Below are 21,771 nucleotides of genomic sequence, written 5' to 3'. Positions count from 1 at the left end.
CCTGCAGCTTTGCTTAGCAATGGCCAGGCCAGTTTGCATTGCTCCAATGTGCTTGCTGCTACGGTGGCACACCCCTCTGCTGATGTCATGTATCTCCTCTGAGCCACTTCTCGGTATTATAGCGCTGCGCCGTATGGTTCAACCTTCATCCGGTGGGACATTTGCGATTCAGTATTATCTGCTGCATTTGCATGGCATTGACTACTAATTTATAGTTACAGCGCCGAACACTGTCGCAGGCCCTTAGCAACCCTTGCACCTTGGTTGTGGTGTTCCATGCCTACCATTGTGCATTATGGTGTAAACCTGATTTGTATTACATTGCGATTTTATGACATTTTTATATATTTTCTTTATGTTCCAGTTTGCGCACACATGCCCTGCGGTTGTACTGTGCGTTACTGTGGACATGACATTAAATGTTGTTTTTTAGGTGTTGTGCATCTTTTCTTATGCCATTGGCTGTGTATTTAGCCATTGGCATATGTTAACTTTGTAATACATGAGTCTGGTCCGCTTCCAAAGCTCCGATGTTCTGTTTGGGAAAATGTAAACCGTGTTTTTTGGTTTACATTTCCGTGGGCTTACGCTACACCTGCAACACTTCATGAATCACTATCTGCCTTCATTTGCATGGTGCGACTCTGCGCATGGGGTGATTAGCATACCTATACCGAGGGCTGTGCAGTTCTGGCATACGCCGGTAGTGCACGTGGTATTGGATCGTACCTGAATTGCTTGACGGCCATATTTGGCATTATTCCGCCTACGCTACGTCTGCGCCTGGCGCAAGCTTCATGAATCCCAGGGTATGACTTTATAGTATATTAAATGTTACATTTTAGTGCAGATGTTATTATTTTTATTATTACCTTTCATTTAACAGTACTTAGTTATAAGCAGTTAAGCAAACATGAATTTGACTTTCTTGCGGTCTTTATTTCTTTCTTGGGCATTTTCCTTGACTTCTTTTCCTCTTGATTACAAATGTTAAAATTTTATAATGTATTTTTCGCATTAATGTTAATAGCACATCATTTAGTGACCATTATATAAAATGACTTGTTCTTGCCAAAAGAATTGTGAAGATATGTTTTTTAGAACTGCAGTGAATACTTAAGATAGGTCTTACTAACCATGGTATATCTGGTTCTTGTCTTCAGGGAATATACCTCTGCCATAGAATTATTACGTCCTAAGTAGATAAGGTTTTATAAAAGGTAATAATTGACTGACAGAGGAAATCGTAATGTTAGCATGAATTTATGACCCCAGATTTAATGTGCTGTAAATGTACTAAAGGGAAAAAATGTAGTTATTAATAAATCCTTAACTTCTATAGAAAGAAACACATTTTTATTAAGTTTCAACTTTATGAACAGAAGGAAGTATCAGCTTTAAATTACCTATAGAAAAACAGCTGCCTGTATTAACATGTTTCGACATTGTGACAAGACAACATTTTAATGGTATGTGATTCTTCTGTGGTTAAATGTGCGTGTGTGTATGTGTGTGTGTGTGTGTGTGTGTGTGTGTGTGTGTGTGTGTGTGTGTGTGTGTGTGTGTGTGTGAGTGTGTGCATGTGTGTGTGTCTGCATGTGTGTCTGTGAATATGAATGGTATACAGCTTCCATGCATGTGTTGCTGATTTATGTAATATTAACTATACTCACTGAGGATAAGTAGTTATTAAGTCTTTCAAACTGCCTTAGATAGATGAATTAATGCAAAAGCATATTTTATGGTTCAACAACTGCTGTAACCATCTATCTTGAAACAAAGTAAGACATTTCAGCTAAAACCTGACAAGATTACACTTATTGAGATACAGTTGCATTGCACATAATATGTGAAGTTGCCGACTGTAGTATAATTCTGTAAAGATTTTCCTACTAAGTGTGAAAAGTAGTCTCTAATGGAAAAGTAGGTAAACGTGGGGAAATTGATAATGGCATATAATGCAACGAAAATTGCTTATCGTGTAACTAGCAAGATTTGATGCAGTTTTCAAATTTCTTATTGCCCTCATTTCTATTAGCAGAGCAAGCCAAAAATGATGAACTCAAATGTATTTGCATCTATTTTGTATTACTTAGGAAAGTGGGTATGAGCCAAGAAGTGATTAGTTTCTCAGAAAACTAGCATTTCATTATAAAACCACATTACTTGACCTTTCCTATTATATATTATACTTATCGTGTCCAAGATAATAAAAATATCCAGACCTTGGAGATTGTCTTTAGAAATTCCTTATTTTTCATGAATGTGTAACATATTCAGCCTATCTACATCACTTTGTATGGGATGACATGTTCAAGAAATAGAATTAATTAATATGCTGTACTTATGCTTGCCTTGTGGGATTTGGGATATATTCCAAAAGAGAATGTTGAAAATCCAGTTTTATCCTGTGTTACTACAGAGTTCAAGGCTTTATTATGTGCACTACATTTTCAAGCTTGGAATTAACTCAGTTGGGGTTGAACAGTCTGAACATATCCAAAAGCCAATTGTATTCATTTTGTTTCTAGTTATACAAAAATGCTTCTAGTAAAGGGCCTTTCTGATACAATAGATTATGAGAGGTATTAAGTTGTTTCATATAAAAAATATGCAACAAACATTCATACACTGTGAGGCACTTACCATCCGACAGGTTTGCTGACAGGATTAAGGCTACAACCTGCTAATAACCTTCATACTGTACTTATACTGTATTGCACAAGAGTGTCCACTTTGCAGATTCAGGCAATTACAGGCCTGTCAGCCTCACCACCCTTATAAACAAATCCATGGAATGTATCATAACAGAAATCATATATATCCAGACATAGGTGGCTTAACTGATCTAGATTCCAATCAGTTTGGTTTTGGATGGGCAGACCCTATCTCAGGAGCATAGTGAACTTATTTTGAAAGGTTACAGAAGCTGTGGACAATGGTGACACCGTGTACACTGTTTTTCTCAGTATGGCTAAGGCTTTTGACATTATCCCCCATACTTGTATTGTTAAAACAGACAAATTTAATATAAGCCTCCTGTGTAACCTGTTGGGTTATAAACTGGCTATCCAACAAATCCCAGATTTTGAAAGTTGCTGGTACACTCTCTCAATGCAAATTATATCCAGTGGGGAACAAAGGGATCAATGCTGGGCCATTTCCTGTTTGGTATTTATTTTGGAGGCATCCAGTCTGCTATCTCAAAAGTGTGGTTGACCAAGTTTGCCAATGTCTGCAAGCTGGGCACTGTTATCTACTCATCCACTGAAAGTAAACAGCACAAATAAGGGCAGGAGTATACATACCCTGTGTACGAAAAATGGTCTAAATTTATATGCATAAAGGGCAGCATAGTAGTAATCAGTAAAAAATGATGCTCCTACCTCATATTTTTAAATGGCACTCCTCTTAAGACACACAGGGGTATAAGAGACCATGGCATTTCATGTGAAGAATTGTCTCTCAGATTATCATGTTTCCACATTGACTGCATTGCTTCCCTTTGGTATAAATAAACTAAGGCATATTGCTCAACTAGAAAGGCCACAAACATACTATTCCAATAAAATCAAAGGCCTTAAATCTGTGAAAAAATCCTGATTGATGAACACAGCTTTCAGTATAAGTAATAGCCTACAGGCTGCTTTAAGGTGACCTGCATCTTGCTTTTCCAACAATGAAAGACCCGGTCCTATTTGACCTTCTCTTTCTTTGCAAAACTAGTGGCACCATAAACACCCCCACTAGGATCTAAATCTACACCAACAAATAAACAGAACTTGTTGTAGAGATGGGCTCCTAACTGATTTGACTACATATAATACTAATTTTGATGACTGGCTGGGTAAACACACATCTACACCAGGATTGTCATGTGCAGCCCTGGTCAGTTTGAGACGTAAGCACTATTAGGTGCATGAAAAGGAAGTTGTTAAGTGTGTCTCTCTAAAGGTGTATGTGGCTAGGCATTTAAAGGTCTTTGTGATCGCTTGCCTAGTGTTATTCCTATGTTCCTATGTTAATGCATATGCAGCAGTAAAGATGTCAATCTTCAGAGATATAGTTAGGGCAGAGTAAAGGAAGCAGCTTCACTGGGTGCTAGGTATAAGGGGGTATGAATGGCAGATGCTGATCAATTGGTTGTGCAGTGTTAGCATTCATTTCACACCAAGAGGATGTCCATATGAACAAGTGTTATGATATAATTAAATTCTTTACAAAGTATGTAAATGTACAAATGCATTTTAAGAATAGAGAGTGATAATGTTAATAGGTAAATACTAGGTTATCAGTCTGCAGACCGTTATGGCCTAGCCAATAACAAGAGGTCAGAGTCAAACTAGATACCTTGTATTTGTGAAGTAAAGAAATCAACTGTTAAGTCAAACCTTTCTCCAAAAAGCTGTTTTGCTTCTGTACTAACTGTGAAGGCTGCCAGCCCAACAAGCTGGAATTTTGTAAATAATTCTATGTTATTTGTGAATAGTAATATGATTTGTATGCTTGTCTCACAAATATAAGTAAACTGTATGTTATGTGCTGCGCTTCAAAAATATAACCACAGTGCACCCTACTGGAAAAGAGCAAAACTCTAAGAAAATAAGTTGAATTGTTTACAATGGTGCTTATCTTAGCTTGGAGACAGAATGTCTGCAGCTAGAAATTCTTTCTATTATCTGGAAACAGAAATAATTACAAGTTTCCAAGGTAAAAGTGTTTAACAGTTTTGCTACTTCCAGTTTTAGGCAAAATTTCTAAGAGATAAGTATTTTTAACACAGAGGCGTTATATTTTAAGTTCCTATTAGCTTAGGAACTAAAGGCAGAGGTGACAAGAATGAAAAATACAAAAACTACAAAAAGCAACAAAGGTACTGGAGAACTTGAACAAAAGGCTTTAATAACATGAAGCACTTTTCGTCCAGTACAATGACTGGACTTCATCAGACAAACTACATAAATAATAAATGTTCTTTTATACTTAGTTAAAAACATATGGTTAACAAATCACTTAAGTCAATTAATCAATATTGTCAACTAGGCATTATTATGTACTAGATAACAAAAAGCAGCCTTAAAGGTGCAAAAACCTAAAATGGACATATAAATATCTCACAGTGTTGATTCTGTAAACGACAAGCATGTATAAACATTTTTATACTATAAGCTTTATATTTATAGAAGAATCTAACAATATACAAATTTTAATAATTAATTAAGCCTATAATTCAAATACTTTCTTAAAAAATATATATTTATATAGATCAAATGTAACCATAAATTGTACATATTTTATGATTTATAAAATTAAAACATATTTGTTTTGCTATTTAATAATTGTTAAAAGTCACTAAAAAACAAAGTTAGTTCATAGTTATATTTAAAACTGAATTCATTCATATTTATATTTAAAACAAGTTACTACTGTATCAAGTTACTACTTCAAGAACAAATGATGGCAAGCCAAAGGGAATTCACATATACAACACTAGGTATGCTTCAAAAAAAAACATAATCTATTTAAACTTCTTAATTTCAAAAGACAAGAAATCAAACAAATGTCATTTAAACCTGGGTAGTGGTACGAATTTAATCTAAATTGCCACAAGAGTTCTAATTTTTCTAACAGCCAATTATTTGGGCCACCTCTTAATTTAGGCACAACTTGATCTATAATCTTGAAATTAAAACTGTGTGAGGGGTAGCTAGTAGAATGTCTAGCGAAAGCGTTTTCTATTTTGTTTTTCTTCATTGCATACAGATGTTCATAGACACGTTCTTTAAATTTTCTGTCAGTAGGAATACTGGGCCAAATAAACCACCATTTTTGTATTATAGTTAAATCTTTTCTTAATAAAATAAGTGTTACCTTCTATAGAAAATTTCTGGTCAGTAGCAAGTATGAATGAATTCAGTTTTAAATATAACTATGAACTAACTTTGTTTTTAGTGACTTTTAACAATTATTAAATAGCGAAACAAATATGCTTTAATTTTATAAATCATGAAATATGTACAATTTATGGTTACATTTGATCTATATAAATATATACTTTTTAAGAAAGTATTTGAATTATAGGCTTAATTAATTAATTATTAAAAATTGTATATTGTTAGATTCTTCGATAAATATGAATCTTATAGTATAAAAATGTTTATACATGCTTGTCGTTTACAGACTCAACACTGTGAGATATTTATATGTCCGTTTTAGGTTTTTACACCTTTAAGGCTGCTTTTTGTTATCTAGTACATAATAATGCCTAGTTGACAATATTGATTAATTGACTTAAGTGATTTGTTAACCATATGTTTTTTAATTAAGTATAAAAGGACATTTATTATTTCTGTAGTTTGTCTGATGAAGTCCAGTCATTGTACTGGATGAAAAGCACTTCATGTTATTAAAGCCTTTCGTTCAAGTTCTCCAGCACCTTTGTTGCTTTTTGTAGAGGTGACAAGAATGATGTAATCTGAGATAACCCAGCAGAAATGTTTTATAGTAATTTAAGAACTATCTCTCAGAGAAAGTCTGGACATTTTGTATCTTGTCTTTGAACCTATAAACATTCATTCAGCACTTGCATTTGCCTGGCTCTGTAAGTAAAATTGAGGCATAGTGTTTCTCACATATAGGTAGGAATACAGTAAAGAGTAGTTTACAAGTGTTCTGTATTTATGTGAGAATGTCCTACAATGTTGTTTTAAAGTATTTCCTGTGATTCTGAACTCTGTTGTCACTGTGTTGAGTTATTGAGTATTGTCTTCTGCTTTTATTATTTATTATTACATATATTTAAACATTTTAATTGTGGCTGGTTTGTTTAGAGATATTTAAGCTCTTAAAGTACTTGCATATGTATTTAGTGACACTGTACAGGCCACTCTTAAATAGTCTTAAAATCTTGGACATACTTACCATTTAGATAATTGTAACATTACACAGTAGAATTGGTCACCGTTTGGGAAGGGCCTTAAAGTAGCTGATAAAGGGTGGCTGGTGGCAGCTGGTACTATCTTATAGTCTGGAGAGAAGGGGGAATAGCAAGTGAACCTATACGAGCCTTCCCCAGGAGTGTCTGTGTGTTTGTATATAAATCAAATCTCAAAGTGTGTGCATGTGTGTGTCAACTATTTGGGCAGGGTCATGAAGCACTTGTTGGACAGAGAGGATGATGGAGGTTTTGGCTTGGTGACTCAGCTGAGATCTTAACCATATAGCTGTGCCAGTGGGGAGTCTTACTGGGGATCTGGAGAGAGAGGGAGAAACCAGCCCCAGACTGACTGTGATCTCCGTGTGCTCTTAAGGGAAATTGTACTTTACTGCATGTGTACTTGTCATCCTCTCAATTTTCACATCCCTCACTGGTGTTAGTGGTGAGGATTGAAGTTCCTTGATTACTGAGCCAGTGCAGGGGCTAGGGGCGTCACACTAACATGACAGGACTTGAACCTGCAACCTTCTGATTTGAAATCAGACACATTATCCATTAGGTGAATGACCATGTGGTGGCAAAAGTGGATTTACTCAGTTTGTGTGAAATATAGAAACTTAGGAAGTGTCTCTGGTAAACCAAGCTGATCACTAGCAATCCCTCCTTTACCATTGATTTGGCAGTGATAATCGATACAGTAATGAGTAAAATTATTTACTGCCAACTGAAATATTCAAAGAAACACTTTGATACGGGTTTAATACATTGGCTTATTATGGCATAAATTAGTCAAGCATAACAAAAGGAAAGGAAAAAGAACAAACTAGTGAAGCAATACTAACAGAATATTTGTAGTAACAGTAACTTCTCAGATTTATATAACCAAATGAAACATGATGATAAATCATTTTATTTATTTAAAATTTGTTTACTGGAAAAGTTCAACTTAGAACAAGCCAATTTTCAGCAGAGTCCCAGGGAGAAACACTCCAGACACATATTTCTTTCAAATTTATTCACATTTCACATTTGTTTACTGGGAAGTTCTGAATGGACATAAATCCATTTACAGTGGAGGCCCAGGGAGAAAAGCTCCAAACTGAATCATTCAAACACACCATAGTAGACATTTATATAATAAAATACAGAAAATAAACTATGATTAACAAATAGGAATAGAAGCAATATAGACATTCAAAAAGTTTGTACAAATTAGGATTCATATAAATATTAAATGATACTTCAGTAATAACATTGGATAGAGGCAAAATTAGGTAGCATGTTTGCATCAGATTAAATCATACCAGCTCGGTTAGGTGCCATTTATCGATCAAGATAGGCAGGTGAAATGCAGGAGCATAGCCAGGTGTTAGCCATATGAATGATACTTTAAATTGTCTGATAATAGAGATGGTTATCAGTGAAGGTGAAAGGCTGTTCTAGGCTTTAGCTATGGTATGTGAGAATAAGGATTTCCCTGCAGTATTGTTGTCTGTGGAAACGCAGAGTAAAGATTTTTCATTTGATTGAAGAGGAAGATTTGCAGTATAGGGAGACAGGAGATGGCTAAGAGTAGGGGTTTTCTCAGAGTGTTTTAAAATATTATAAGTAGTGATGAACTGATGATAAAGAAGACATTGGGGGAGTTCAGGCCACTTTAGGTCCCTTAGGGCCTGACAATGCTGAGTTCAGAAACTGGAGTTAACTGGCAAATTTAGCAATTTTATTATAGCAAGACTCACGTCTTGCAAGTTAATTTTTCCTGGTACATATAAGAATGGGTGCTGCATATAGAAGGGTGGATAGCAGGTGGGTTTGTGCAAGAGTGATTCGTGACTGGTCAGTAGAAACCTTTTTTGTATGTATAAAATTCCCATTTTTCTGTGGACCTTTTTGATGGTTTGAGAGATATGGATATCAAAGTGTAGGTTGTTGTTGATCTCAGCCCCAAGTAGTTTGGTATGAGGAGAAGGAGAGATAATGGTACCATTTTTTAGACATGATGTTGAAAGGAAGAGGGTTGGCTTTAGCTTTAGTGGGTAGAAATAGGAGCAACTTAGTTTTGTTGTGGTTTAGAATAAGGTGAATGTTGTTAATCCAAGATTCTACAGTTAAAAGATTCTTGAGTCATCTGTTGCAAGGTTGTTAGTGTGGGGGCTGAACAGACCAGTGTAGAATCATCTGCATACTGTATGAGTGTTGCATGGTGGGTGGAGGTATGAAGATCATTTGTGAATAAGGAGAAGAGGAGTGGTCCTCATATAGAGCCATGAGGTACTCCAATGGTTATTGGAAGTTGGGGGGATAGTTCACCTTCCCACAGAACAGATTGGTGCCTGTTTGAGAGATAGTGTGTAAACCAGGCAATAGCTGAGGGTGGAAAAGAGGGGGTAGTCAAGGCATCAAGTAGTTTGGCATGAAACAACATGTCAAATGCATTGGAAAGATCTAAGAAGACTACAGAGACATAGTTATGGTTATTTCTATGTTCATCAACATAGTTCGTGAATGAGAGCAGGGATGTAGTAGTGCTATGAAAGGGTCAAAAGCCATGCTGTGAACAGGAAAGGAGGTTGTTCATAAGCAGAAATGTCTTGATTTGAGAGTGTACACATCTCTCAAGCAGTTCAGACAGGGTGGGAAGAATGGCAATGGGGTGGTAGTTAGATAGTTCATATGAGTTGCCAACTCTGTGCAGTGGCATAATATGGGACACTTTCCAGATGACTGGGATGTAGGATTCTTGTAGAGAATGATTGATAAGAATAGAGATTGCATAGGCTAGTGCATCTGCAGCTATATTTAGGAACTCTGCGGGTAGACCATCAGCAGCCAGGGTAGTGGGTTTTAGTTTCATGAGTAGTTTTTTAATTGTGGAGATAGGGACAGGAGAGAAGGTTAAGGTAGGGATGTTAACTGGGGTATGGCTAGTGTTATTGTGGTGTAACATGGTGGATAGTGCAAGAATGCATGTCTTTGTATTATAGGGGGAAACCCACATGAACACAGGGAGAACATGCAGACTCCACACAGAAGGCACCCCAGCCAAGAACTGAACCAGAGAACCTCTTGTTGGGAGATGACAATGCAAACCGCTGCACCACTGCACCATCTATGTCATATAATATATCACATGGTGACATATTATGCCATGTCCTATACAAAAAAGGTGAGGGGAAAACCCTCATTAAAATAGAAAACTTTTCCACCAAAATGTCTTCATGTTTTGTTAAGTCCAGCAAAAATTCAAACTGCCGAAGTCCTTTCTTTTTAAACATAAAACATATTTATTCATATTTATTCACTTAAAATAAGCTAGCACTTTAGTTGTGCTTCTATGTTAATGACAGAATTAGATTATTTTCACAACTTGTACGTCTAAGAAAGGTATTGTTCAAGCTGAAAAAAAAAGGGGGAATGTGGCTTGGCCTGGGGCAAAATGGCAGCTTAGCTGTATGTCTCCCTCACTGCCAGTATAATGAGTCAGCAAAATAAAAGTAGTTACAATAGAGTTGGATAGTAGAAATTAAAGACAAAATACCATGAGCATCACAGCAAATAGAAAATGAGTTACTCAATTTAAGAAGGCTATTTCCGAAGAGAAGCTGACTGCCATTTGAGTGTCTTTGTGTGATCATGCTCAACATAGAGGCCTTCCATTCTACTGTACTGAACTGTATATTCAGGATGTACTTAAAATATGCAAAGTCAGACTTCTGTCACTTTGAAAGAGAATAATTAGAGGAGGAAGGAAATTACTGAAGAACATATGCTGCAGTTGAAAGTAGATAATTTAAAAAATGGAGTCCAGAGATGTAATGTGTGAATTAATGAAATTCCCGTGAGTGTAAATACTCAAGAACTGGCAGATTTGTTTGAAAAATATTGTCAGAAAGGGTATCAGACAACCACCAAACTTCATTTTTATATAGAACAGATTCTCAGGGTTGGAAGGAGGAACATGAAGACAGACAACCATAAAGCCTTTCCCACAAGGGAATGGATTATTCAACACAACAAGAAAATCAGGGGTCCTCCTTGGTAGAAAGCTTTTCTTCAGATTTTTACCAATGTCACAACAAAACAGGCTATCTGAAAAGAACGTTAACTAAGTCTCCCCTACAAAAGTGGCTTATACAGCTGTAAGCAGTATACTAACAGTAGATTTATGTCAGTTTTATAAAAAAGTAAATGAAAATGAGAAAAAAAATCATCATGGAATGGGTTGGAACACAATTTAATGTAAAAAGAAATGGAGTAGGAGGCAAACAAGGCTAGACGAATAGAAGAAGATTCATATGTACAGTCACTGAGGAAAAAAACAGACAAAAGAAAAACATTTTCACCTAGAAAAGCCTTAGCAATCTCCAAGTGCAGCAAAAACTAAAGATACACAGACTAAAATATACAGAGGGAATACCATCCCAATGAAGGCAATGAGTGTAGAAAATAATATAAAGCAGTCAAGAACTCAAATATCTCTGAATGTGACAGGCATTTCTCCTAGCAACAATAAAGCAGAGACTGCTGTGAGCAATGCCAGTGCATAGTGATAAGTGAGATGATAGAGTACTAACCTGCATAAACATCAATGGAGGGAACAAAGGTAATCAGATTCAGATATGCATGATGAATATGGCTGGCACACCACAGGTGGACACCAAAAGTTTGACCACAGTGCTGGATTTCCACTTTCTGGATGGGACAATTTTCAAAGTAAGTACAGACATAAAAGCTGGTTTGCTAACTACTAATGCACTCAAAGGACTATACTTGAATTGTTAAACTTAATAGCAAGTGACTACATAAACATATTGGACAGTATAATATGGGACACAGCATAAACTCATAGAACAAGAAATACTTATGGGACAAGGTTTCTAGAATGGCAGAAAAAAATAAGGGCATACCAGGGAAATGCTGGGCAATGAACTTTTTCATGGGTCAAAGTTAAGAGAGTCATTAGCTTCTCATGTTTACACATAAGGTATTTGGAGCAAAAGAGATAATCTGTGAAAAGTAGACATGGAGGACTGAAATAGAATAAGCTTTGCACCCTCCACGTGAATAAAGGCACTGTTTATTTGTTTAGCTGTCTTTCAGTCTTGGACATGTAAACAATACTTTAACAGAATGTTAGCATTCTCACTGTACACAAATCAGATGTCCCAGAAAATAACTTTCTCTCTGTGATAATGCATTTTTGTTCTGGTTGAATGATTTATAGAAAATTAAAAATATTAATTTCAATAATAATATTTCAGTAGATATAGAGGATACTCTTCTATTTTCTAAAATTTAGTTTTAGTTAGTATGATTAAATGTGCAGCATAATTTTGCCTAATGTATACAAAGTGCATAAATAAAATATCAAAAAGTTCCTCAAGTTATCAATAAACTGTTACTTACATAGTATATGGAATGTCAAAGTGCACAATATCATAGTGATGATATATATATATATATATATATATATATATATATATATATATATATATATATATATATATATATATATACACACACACACACACACACACACACACACACACACACACACACACACACACACACACATACACACACTTTACTGGAAAGGCTCACCCAGACTCTGCTACAGTTTGCTGTGAGGGAAAGGATAGCTTGCTTTTCATTTGTTTTATTTTGTATTACTTTACTGCCTTTTTCTATTTTGTATACTGTGATTTGTTTTCTTTATACTGTGTTATACTTGTATTCTGCTTTTAACTGCATATTAAAACCTGAAAACAGACTACAGCTCTGTCTCTTGTGAGTCAGACAGAATTTTTTCACACCCTCCCACCCGGTTACTGTTGTGTTCTTAAACACCACTGTCTTTCTAGTTGCCTGCTCCTAATGTTAATTTGACCATATATCTCATTTCCTCTCTGCTTTTACTGGCTGGTGTCAGTAAGAACAAAACTATCATGTTTTGAAATCACTCCCCTTCAACTATTTAATTTTTTTGGCCATCCTAGTGTATTCCATAGTACCAGAATACAAAAGTGATCACCCCCTTACAATCTATCTTGCTGTTTTAAAAATAGTGACTCTCCACTAAAACTTAACTTTTTGGACAGGTAAAACTTGAGTTACCGACTTTCACATCTAACTCCTCTAGTGCACACTGCAGTGTTTAGGATAAACCATTTCTTCATCTTACCTTTAAGCATCTATTGCAAGACCACCAGTTATTGAAGAGCCCACATTCTGCCTCTCAGTAGTCATCTTGGGATTAGTGCTTCAGTTTTCTCCTGGTGGGAGAAGGAGTGCAGTTATATTACTTCCTGGAGACTGACGATCACCAGAAAGCGTAATAACTGCTTTATATGTGACAGCTTGGAATCTGTGCTTATATTCTAATCCTGGTGAGAGTAGGAGCAGAGTGCATTGATTCTGAATCTTTCTGGTGTGAGAGTGAGTGTCTGTGCCAGAAAAAGGCTACAAGCCTGCAGACCCTTGCATCATCTGGGACAAGACTGTGGATCAACAAACAGGCTGTGGCTTGCTTCTCTTCTTGGGATTGGTGCTAATATTTTGCTTCTGGTGAGAGAAGAAGCAAAGGAATATGGTATCCCAACAGAGTAAAGCTGTGCTGAGACCAGCATTAGTAGTAGCCAGGCAATAGCCATTCATGTGACTTCCCTCTTTTCATCATTCTTGACAAGCCAATTCTTTATTTTTTTAATAAGTACTGCTTGATTTCTTCCTAACTTCAGAATATCTGCCTAAATACGTCATCCATAAATTTTCAGGGTCTATGTATTAGTTTCTCCTCAAGTGTTTGGCAGTGCTCTGTACAGACTCAGACACCTTGAATGACATTTTTCCTGTAAAAGGAATATATAAGGAAATAGCTCCAGTACTTAGTAATAATCACCATCACTCCTGGCATGTCTAAAAGTCAGTTCCCTGTGCTTTCTCCTATAAACCTGGTGAACATGGGCATTCTGAGGCAGTGTAGCAACTTCCTCATGTACATAGACAACTCTCTCCTCTTAACTCCCAACACTCAGACTTGTGAGAGATGCACTTATATATACAAACTGGAAGCCATGCACTCTCAAGCCAAGACCAGACTAGCTGGTCAGGAGGAGAAGGTCAACACCTGCACCACACCACATGCAACACATAGCCCTCCAGAACATTCACCATCACAGCTCTCACATAAAAACACAAACCACACACTTACCTTTGCGGAGGTTCTCAATAGAAATCTAGCCAAACAGCAGAGCCCTCCAAGGCAGAAACGCACTTGACCACCACAACAAAGCACAAACCACAAGACACATAGCTCACCTACACAGTGTGCCCCACAACCTAAGTGCCTAAGACAAAACAGCTTGCCCAATACACTATTCATAGGTGACTCGACGGTGAGGCACACTGACATCCCACTCACTAGGTTGAAAAAGAAGAAGGTAATAGCCAGCTGTCTATCCGGTGCCAGAATATGACACATAACACACACTCAGGTCACTCCATAAGTACACGTATGACACTGTCATTGTCCATGTGTGTGTGAATGACTTGAGATGCACCTCCCTGGACTACATGAAAAGAGACATGGAGGAGCTCTCAGATTATGTGGCCCAGGCAGGTATGATCCCAGCCCTGAGCAGCATCCTACCATTGCCCATAATGATACCGCAGTACAAGTAGAAAATTATTGACTTCAACAATTGGCTAAGTTTCTGGTGTTATCCTAAGGGGATCCAGTATCTATCTGCTTAGGATGACATGATTGCCGGACCTCGATGTTTTGCAAGAGATGGCCTGCATCTGTCACCACTGGGTTTCTGGATACTGGCTAAGACTCTTGCCTCCCCTATAGTGCCTTTTTTAGGTTTTATTCCAAAGACCAAATTAACACCATAACAGCTATAAATAAATGCAATCTGAGGGTCATGCTGCTCAGTGCTAGAAATCTAAATCTCAGATGCACTTGCTCAAAGCACTCCTCAAAATGGAGAACATCGACATTTCTGCTGTAATGGAGACCTGATTTAAAGCAGCAGAAAGCACCCCTGCATTACCAGGCTATAACTCATTCCATACCTTTTGGGCCCAGAACATGGACCGAAGCTCCAAAGGTGGTGGTGTCTCCATATTCATAAAGGATATGCACACCTCCAGACTAGTAGCTGAGCATAATGCATCTGAGATACTTCAGGTACAACTAATACTGGGTAAGATGGTGATTCAGGTCGTAGCCTGTTATAGGTCCCCAACCATGTCCCAAGACTCTCACTCCATATTCTAAGCACCCTAGAAACAATTAGGGTCCAACCCAACTCTCTCATTATAGGTGACTTCAACTACCCCTCCATCAACTGGGAAAACTACTCACTGGCTCAATGTTCCTTGAATTCATCAGTTCCAATGCCCTGGATCAGCTCATTCCTACCTCCACTAGAGGAAGCAACATCCTTGAACTGGTTATTACTTACATGGGCAACTGTTGCTCTACACCAACAGTCAATACCTCCCTGGTTAGATCCGACCACAAACTAATCACCATGGAAATCCACATCTCACCCACACCCCCCACAAAGGTAACCACCATGAAAAACTTCTCCAAAGCTGACTTTGGGCTCTTAAAAACAGAGGTGGCTAACTTCATGGTACCCATGTCAATGGAAAATAGATACATGCCTGCCAAATCATACACCAATGCACTGTACAAACACGTACATAAATGCATGGAACTAGCCATACACAACATAACCAAGACGCTCTCCTCAAAAAAAGGAAGCCAATCTGATGGTCCCCTGCCATTAACAAACTCTACAAAAGAATGAAGAAACTGTTGCAGAAAAAGCTGAAGTCCCAAGACTGGAAAAACTCCCTTATTAGCTTCAACAAAATGTTGAGATCCCTCATCAAAACCTCTAAAGCCAGCTATGAAGGCAGAATTGCAGCAGACACTAAAACCAACCACAGAGCCTTCTATAGTTATATCAAAAATCTCCATGGCAATGCCCAAGGTTGCTCTGAGTTACTGCACAATGGTTCCTCCAATACTGAACCAACAGATATTGCCAACATACTGGCAGACAGATTCAGTGCCAACTTTACCCCCCCCCTAAAGTACCAATCACAATACTGGAGGAATGCCAGGCACCCAGCATTACTGCAGCATAAGTTAAAGTTGCATTGACCAAGGCCAAGAATACAGCTTCCATGGGACCCGACAATATCCTTGGATGTGTTCTACATAAACTACAAAGTGAACTGGCACCACATCTGTATGCCCTGTTCAATCACAGCCTCACCTCAGGCTTTGTCCCTACTGAATGGCACACTGCTACAGTCATCCCTCTCCATAAAGGGGGAGTGACTACAGACCCTGGGAATTATTGCCCCATTAGCCTGATGAGTCTGATATGTAAGGCTATGGAGTGCATAATCATGGACCTAATTAACAAGGATATAGGGAATCTTCAAACTCTAGATCCCACACAATTTTTTTTTTTTTTTGTGAAACCTTTCACAAATCATGCCTGCTCAACCTGGTTGACTTCTTTGAGTCAGTCACCAGAGCTGTGGATGAGGGCAAGGCAGTTTATACAGCCTACCTTGATCTGGCCAAGGCCTTTGATACCATTCCCCACTCAGGAATTATTGATAAACTCACCAAAATAGGCTTCAACCCCTATATCACTAGATGGGTTGCAAATTGGCTCACAAATAGAACCCACAGTGTGAAAGTAGCAGACTCCAAGTCAGACTGACAACCAGTCATAAGTGGAATGCCTTAGGGATTGGTCCTGGGTCCTCTCCTGTTTGACATGTACTTCTCAGAAGTCCAGCCCAACACGGAGGGACTCTGGCTGACCATGTTCACAGACAACTGCAAGCTGGGAGCCATTATTAACTCCCCAAGTGATGTAGACATCCTACAGAAAGGCCTCACTGAGACCAATGAAGGCATTATAAGAGATCTGGGGACACAGGTAGACAGCAACCGCTTCTTCGACCACCACATTGCCACTGTTGTCAGAAAGTCTTTCTGTGTGGCACATCTCATTACCAAGGGTTTTGCATCCAGGAAAAAAGAGGTCATCATCTCTCTCTACTCTTCTCTCATTAGGCCAATCATTGAGTATAATGCCCCATTTGGCATGTACCTCACTAGACACATGCAACAGCTGGAAAGTCCACATAAGTACCTCACGAAGAGGGTTCTAGGCCTTAAACACATGTCCTACATGGACAGACTCAAAAAACACCAGCTATTCTCTGTCTCATATCATCTACTAAGAGGCAATCTCTGCTTGACTTACAAAGCCATGTCTGACCCAGCTCTGTTAGAAATGCTACATCTAAAGAAATCCCAATTCCTCGCCACCAAATGCTCCATAGACCTCAACCTCATTACCACAATCAACAGAACATGCTGGAGTGACAGGTTCATAATCCAGAGACTGCCGATGCTTTGGAATAAACTTCCCATACATGTCAAGAAGAGCACCTCACTAGCCCTCTTCAAGAGAAATCTTGATGAGTGGATGGGAAATAGAAAATTCTCCCCGGGGATCACTGCAGTGGCTCTACTTGATAGGAACTAACATCGGGAAGCATGATGCCAGGGTACTTCTATGGGCTAGGCTTGTAAAGGCTCCAGGGCCATTAGCCTAGTACACACCTATGAAGCTATATATATATATATATATATATATATATATATATATATATATACTCCTTACTGTCATTCAGATGAGATATGTACTATTTTGAAGCACTTATGGGTTGAGGGGTTTGATACCCAACCAAGTGGCAAACGTTTTTCTGTCCATGTAAGATTTGTCTGTGAATGATATTCAGAATTTGTCACAGTTTATCTGAAGTATGAATATGTTTTTCTATCAGTCACACTGTGAATGGTTGAAGGCCATTTTGTTATAGGAAATACAAAATAGCCCCTATGTATATGTTTTATAGTTTATGCGACTGTACGGTTTATGGTGCATCTGCTTGATTTAAGTTTGTTTGAGTTAGGTAAACATTTGTTCTGTGATACCTACTCCATAAAAAGGTGGACATAGGCTCATAAAAAAGTTGTATGGTTTACATGTAGTGAATTAACACATGAGGACTGTTTCCACAGAGGATCAACTCTGGGTATATCATCTATTTTGGTGGGGGGAGGGTACAAAATGAGTCTGCTTTTTCTCTCTCTCACTCACATTCTAAAACAAGTCACATCAGTTGACGCATCCTGGGTGTAGACATACAAAATGGCCAGTGGAGTTATAGTCCAGCCCACGGGGGCAAGCCATCAAAATCTAGTTGGAGAGGGCAGGGAATGCATAGGCCAAAAAAGATATACATACATATATACAAATACTTCAGGCGTGGACAACAATGCCCTTCTAGCTTGCTAGTGTATGAAACCAGTCATTTCCATAATAACTGTCCAAGTTTTTCATTAAAAAACATCTAAACTAAGGCTTGCTGAATATAATTTGGTAGCCATTCCATGCATCAGCTTCTCTCTTAGTGAACCAATTAGAATGCATGTTATTACTATATAATCTTCTACATACACTGTCTGAAGATTCTCTACTATTTTTTGATAACACAAACATTCCAACAGGTAATTGTCTATAAATGTACTATATTCCTAAGTTCTCCTCCTAAATATGTTTATGAGACACTGTACAAGTTCACATATTCTAGTATTTCATTATATTTTGAATTTTTATATCCATGGATGCTGTTGGTATATTTCTGCTGGATGTTATTCCATTTACAAATGCTTGTTTTCTTTTATGGTTTCCATATTGTTATTCCATACTGTTGTTTGGGTCTATTGTAACCTTACAAAAAGTATTCAATATTTTTAATTTCATAGACTTTATAAATAGTTTTATACAACCTATAGTTCTTTAATTATCATTAACCAATTGGTTGACATGATGAGAAAAACTCAAAGGTGGATCTACCCACATACTCAGGTTCTTAAATGAATCTACAATTCCAATCAGTGTGGGCTGTATTAAGTATTCACCCTTCAGTCTGTTTCTCCTAAATCTCATATGCTTAGTGATTTTGTATTTATCAGTATAGTTATTTTCCTGTGCCCATATAGACAATTTATTCAAGATCTTTTGCAGACATGTCAAATCTGTAACACATGTAATCCGTTAACCCATTTTCAAGTCATCTGCATATGGACTGTAGACCACCTCAAATGAAAAAGATAGAATAGAAAGATACAACCTAAACAAGTATGTGCTAGGATACAGCCCTCATCAATATTATGCCAATACCTAGTTGCTGTAATGTATTAATCAGTGTTTAGTGTATGACTCTATTAAAGTCTGAAGTTAATTCCTTCTAAATTATATCACTATGCAATTTTTCATTTGTATCTGTTATTATATTGCCATAGAACAACATTACAGATGGTTATAGATCTAATTTTGATATCTGCACAAGTATATACGGTTTAAAGTCCCAACCTTTTGTTTATCTGAAATAATCTTCTCCATTATTTTTACACAAGAAAGTAACCTTATGTGTCTGTATGACTCTGGGTTTGTCATATTCCCATTTCCCTTAAAGATGGATTTAACAAGTTTATGTTTCCACTCTTGGGGAATTTTCCCATACATAAATGACCTAGTAAATAACAGATATAATGGTACTGTAAGTTCATGCTGAAGTGTTCGCAGGTCATTATTACTAATTCTTTCTCTTCTCTATGCTATGTTTAGGTCTAGTTTGCATAGTTCTTTTTTAATATAATCTGATTTAGTTTCAGTATCTAAAGTTACCAGCATGCTACTAGGATAATCCATCATACCCTTTGTGAAACCAAACTGTTTTGCATAAGATTTTTTAAATAGATTTATAATCTGTGTTTGAAATAAATCTTACAATCTACATACAGTTTATCAATGTGTGCATCTTTACGCCTACACCATCTTATGTATCTATTAAATGGCTTCCTAGTATGCTCAATATTTTCTAATAAAGTTTCTTCATATTTTTCTTTTCTCCCTACTAGCCTGCCTTACCAGTGCCCCACATCCATGCTGGGTCTAACAGCCATCTTCCTACCCTCTGGATGTACTCTGGTATTTCTGGGGCCTGTCATGGATTTTAAGGGCATCCTGGGTGCTTGGTTATCTCTACTGCTTCTGTCTGGAGGATTTTTCTTTTATATGCCCTACCCACTCACATTCCTGCCCATTTTTCCATTTCTTATATTTTTTGCCTTTCATCTTAATTAGGTATGTTGTTCTTATTGAGGTATGTCCTCCTGACCTTGTGCATTCAAACAATTTTTTCTTTCCAAACTTGTCACATTCCTTCTACAACTTTTTCATTGATCATATCATTCAAATTAGTTTTACCTTAGTGAATGTTTGCTTCCATATACTCTGGTATTAGTCTTCTGTGCATTGGTTTAAGATTTTCCTTTGGCAGTAATCGTTATAACTCCAAATCACTGCAATTCACTGGTTGTTAAAACTTGGCACAAAGTAACAGTTATTTCTTTAAGAACACAAATATTGTCCAGTATATTCTATTTCCTGGTAGATTTTTCTACAGTTAGAAACAATTGTTGTTCCTGAACATAGGTTATAAATAATTTTCATACCAATGTTGTTAATCAATATTATTCCATTCTGTAGTGGGTACATTTAAGACACCAGCTACTATTATTTTTCCTTCCTATCTTTCATGCAAAAATAAATGAATTCCTCATAAAACAATAGAGGTAAAGGAGACAGAACAACAAAGGCAGGCAGTATACACTAATTTTATATCTTGGAGCATAGGAAGATGTTCTCGTCCTATAAATAACAGATTTTTCAGAAATAAAAATGCTCATATACACAAGTAGCCCTGTAGCAGGCTAAACTTATTTGAGTAACACATAGTCTGAAGCCACATTAATTACCATGTAGGGTGACAGTTTACAAAGCAGGTGGTGGAGATAGAGAAAGAATGAGAGAGATGGGTGGCAATTTTTTTTCTTAAGAGTTTGAAAGTCACATCTGAATCCTGAAGAATAAGCATGATGGAGAAGGACTGAATGGAAAGGTGCAATTCAAAATAGTAAAATTGTGATGGGTAACATCTATGCCCCCAATACCGATGAACCAATTTTCTTTGAAAACTTTTTTTTTAAATTTGAATGGGGAGTTGAGGAGGGAGAATATGCAGGTAGTAGGGGGAATTCAACATTATACTGAGACCTAAAATGGATAGGTTACATGCCAGAAAGGAGCTCAATGTTAGGGCTCAGAACTGAGTAAGTACAAAATGAAGAAACACAATCTAATACACAAATGGCAAAACAAGCAGAGGAAGAGGATATTATTTGCTTTTTTGAGGATGGAGGATGACCAGAGAGGCAGGATGAACTGCCTAACTTCCTACTAAAATGTGGGGACATGAAATGCTGCATCCTGACATGCCAAAAAAATACAACAGAAGAGTGAATTTTGGACAATGCTCTACCCCTTTAAATTCTTTATTTGCAGGGAGTTAAGCACCCTACACCCACTGATGTGGAGGGGAGCACCACACTCCAAATCTATAGATATGAACTCTGAGATCATCATAACTCAGAGAAAATGGATAATTAAAAAATTGCAGTCTAGGATTTAGTACATATAAGTCCAGATTTTTGGCTATTTATTATCCACATGACAGGACTCGCCAATGCAGACCATGATAATTCGAATAATCACTGATTGGACCACTGTCTTACAAGCTGGAAGGATCAGGTTACAGTGACTCAGATGGCAGCATTACATAGATACATTTCAGATCATACTCCACTAAGTTTGTCA

This window comes from Protopterus annectens, chromosome 3.part0 (genome assembly GCF_019279795.1).
Source record: "Protopterus annectens isolate FY-2018-M chromosome 3.part0, PAN1.0, whole genome shotgun sequence".
NCBI classification, from domain to species: domain Eukaryota; kingdom Metazoa; phylum Chordata; order Ceratodontiformes; family Protopteridae; genus Protopterus; species Protopterus annectens.
The sequence above is the reverse complement of the archived record's forward strand: the minus strand, read 5'-3'. Positions refer to the sequence as shown.